Genomic DNA, 2995 nt, shown 5'->3' on the forward strand with positions numbered 1-2995 from the left:
CTGGCAGCCGTACTTATTCAAAGGACAACTATTGATGAGAGCTAACAGCTATTGATAATGCATTTCTAATAATATTTCTAACAGTCTCTCAAATACAGGCTTTGGGCCTTCTGCTTAGCACCATTTCTGCAGCTTAACCTAGACCCCTTGAAAATAGCCAAGGCTGGCAACAAGTTCTTGCAATGTAAGATGAGCCACAGCAAATATACTAGGCTGGATTGTAATTTCAACCTTTCAAACTAGCTTCTCAGGAAGTAAACTGAAATCTGGTCTTCCCTTCCAAAAGTTTCACCACCTGGCCACGTGAGGGCTTGTCTGAGGCTGGAGAATGAACTCCCACAGGAGCTAACTCCCAGTACAAGCCTCCTGATTTTCCACCCTTAAGTACAAGGTGTGTTTCATTCTTGCTTTTTCTAAATAAAGCAACAAATGTATAGGTGCAAAGCACTCCATTGCATGTACCAGACTCTGAAGTGAGACGGAAGGAACAAATATATGTGAGATGTTAATTTTTTGTTACCTGATCCAATCCTGGAAGGTGTGTAGATGCCACAGTGATAAGTGTGGTATAAAAATCTATATAGAACCTAAGACGTCCTAGGTTTTACCCTCCTTAGGGCTGCTTTGACAGTTCTGAGTTTTTGGTTAGATTTCTCATTGAACAACCAAAATCCTTTGTTTCTGTTTTACCCAAAATGTTTTACCCTCATACCTATCATATGCCTATACCTTTTATCTTTCAAATCACTGCTGTACTCCCCCTCCTCTGAGCAGGCTGCCTATAGTGCTTCTGATGAGGGAATCCCTGTTAGGTATGTTATCATAGTCTTGGATACATAGACATTTTTCTGTTTGGTGTGTCTTTTTCATTCTAAATTTTAAAATGGCTACTGTAGCCCTGTTTCTAGGAGAGTTTAAGTCTTCAGCATATATAAAACATTATACTAGTGTTGCAAACATTCCATTTAAATAGGAAAGCCTCACACAGCCTATTGTGCCACGTACCGTGCCACCACAGTTTTGTGACCCGCCTGAATGGGACAAGTGACTGAAAGCATAACACCCTGCTAGGGCTCCCAGACAGCTTGTATGTAATAGAGCAGTGGTTCCCGACCTTTTTGGCACTGCAGACCGGGACGGGAGTGGGACTGGGCACACGGAGCCAGCTGCCTGGGGCTGCCCTGCCACCCAGCTTTAACCCCACATGTGACTATCGACAGCGGAAGCAGCTTGCCCGGGAGGACAGATGAGTCCGAGCAGGGGGCTTGTACCACAGCCCAGCAGCCAACCCTTCACAGCCCAGTACCAGGCTGCAGCCTGGTGATTGGGAACCTTTGTAATAGAGAACCTAAAGTGAGTGCAGTTCTATATCTAGAGAATCTACAAAGCTAGATGTGCACACAGATGTTTCTGGGCTCCTACCATTTTAGGTGTGATGCAAAACTGCAAAGAGAAGGAAGCACTGGACGTGTGAATGGCATTTCTTTCTAAAGTGAGTTCTGGAAGGTGCTGGGAGAGTCTGGCTGTTTCCACTGCTGTCAGGTCTCTTGTTCCAACATAGGAATCAAACCATTTGTTCCTAAGGCTCAGATGTCTTGTGCTTCCTTAAATAGAAAAAGAAGGGGGCCTGTGCATTGAAGCAGGGGGGTGAATCATCCTGCCTCTGCACTTTTTTTGTTTAAATATCCCATATTTCAGCTCTTTTCTATGACTGCAGGTGTTTGAAATGAATTTTGGTTCTCTGGTAGGAGGAGGCTTCATAAGTATCTTCTTTTAAAAAGGGTCTTTTCTCTTGAAATCAGACCCTACCCTGTGCACTGGTTCACTATCCTGTCGTCCTTGGCTCACAACCACTTCATTGAGATATAAAAAGTTCCAGAGAGCAGCGTAGTACAAGAGTTGGGAGCAATTGGGACTGGCTTAGCAGAGGGGAGACTGTGAACCAAGCTGGTGACCTTCTCAGCATTGGAGATCTATGCCAGGTATGTAGGGCAAGGCTGGGTACACAGCAGAAGTAGGCAATTTGGGCATTTCATTAAGAAAATGGTTGATTTTATTTGAATTACACTTCTGCAGTGGGGGCGGGGAGCTGATCCCACAGTGACAGGTGACACTGACAGGTCCCAGCTCAGCCAGTATTACCCAAATATGGTTAGGAAGGGAAAAGCAAGATAGGGTCTGGTCTTGCCATATGATGCAGATACTTACTCTTGAGTGCATTGCGCTGATTTTAATGCCAAAATATTAATGCCAAAGACTGATTGACTAAAAGAATGTAAGGTCTGCTGACTTAGTTTTTAAATTGCCAGATTGTATTGGGGAAGAGGAGTAATTTTGGTGGGAGGTTAAGTATTTTGGCCAACCTAAATGCTTTAATCGTCTTCATAATTCTACACAAGCTCTGAGGGTGAAAATGGCTTGCTATGGATTTGCTGTCTTGAGGATATTACACACGTGAAGTGAATCCTTAATCTGAAAACTTTTCATCGTCTTTTTTTTCTTGCTTGTTTTACTGGTATTTTTAAGAGGATGTTTTCACTTAGAGATAATGATTAGACCTAAATTGTTTGCGAAATCTTTTTTAAAGGCATTGTCAAACTATAAAACTTTTAGATGCTCAAATTTCTCTTTTTTGAGTCTCCCACTCCCAAAAGGCTCTGTTTTTCAGAATTAATTTAAATTTCATCCATGTTTCATTTAGGTTGCATTTCAGAAGTCAAATATTACAGACTAGTCTGCTGTCCTGATGACTTTCATTTTGACTCTTTGAGATTAATCACATCATTCATTTTCCCAGTTTCTTGATGCAAGTGAGCATAAATTCCAGTGCCTGTGTATAGTTTGTATAGGTTTCAGTCATGTTGGTCTAAAAGAACTTTGTCTACCTACTTTGTCTAGAAGGGTGCAACAGGCTACAAGCTGACCTTGACAGGTTGCAACGGTGGGCGGATGAGAATAGGATGGGGTTTAACACTGATAAGTGCAAGGTGTTGCA

At 42.5% G+C, this 2995-nt stretch overlaps 1 protein-coding gene across 2 annotated transcripts in view; it reads left to right on the forward strand.

Annotated features, from left to right (window-relative positions):
* The window catches only part of UNC45B (unc-45 myosin chaperone B), a 25193-nt gene that overhangs the window by 1004 nt on the left and 21194 nt on the right, over nucleotides 1-2995 (forward strand). Inside the window, exon 1 of one of the 2 annotated variants that reach the window (XM_019545361.1) lies at nucleotides 1818-1982. The exons of the other annotated variant lie outside the window; for it this stretch is intronic. The gene's annotated coding sequence lies outside the window, so the exon portion shown is untranslated. Of the gene's footprint in view, nucleotides 1-1817; nucleotides 1983-2995 lie in introns of those variants that run through there. 2 annotated transcript variants of the gene reach the window in all.

The sequence above is a fragment of the Crocodylus porosus genome, unplaced genomic scaffold, assembly GCF_001723895.1.
Source record: "Crocodylus porosus isolate Cpor-Errol unplaced genomic scaffold, CroPor_comp1, whole genome shotgun sequence".
NCBI classification, from domain to species: Eukaryota; Metazoa; Chordata; order Crocodylia; family Crocodylidae; genus Crocodylus; species Crocodylus porosus.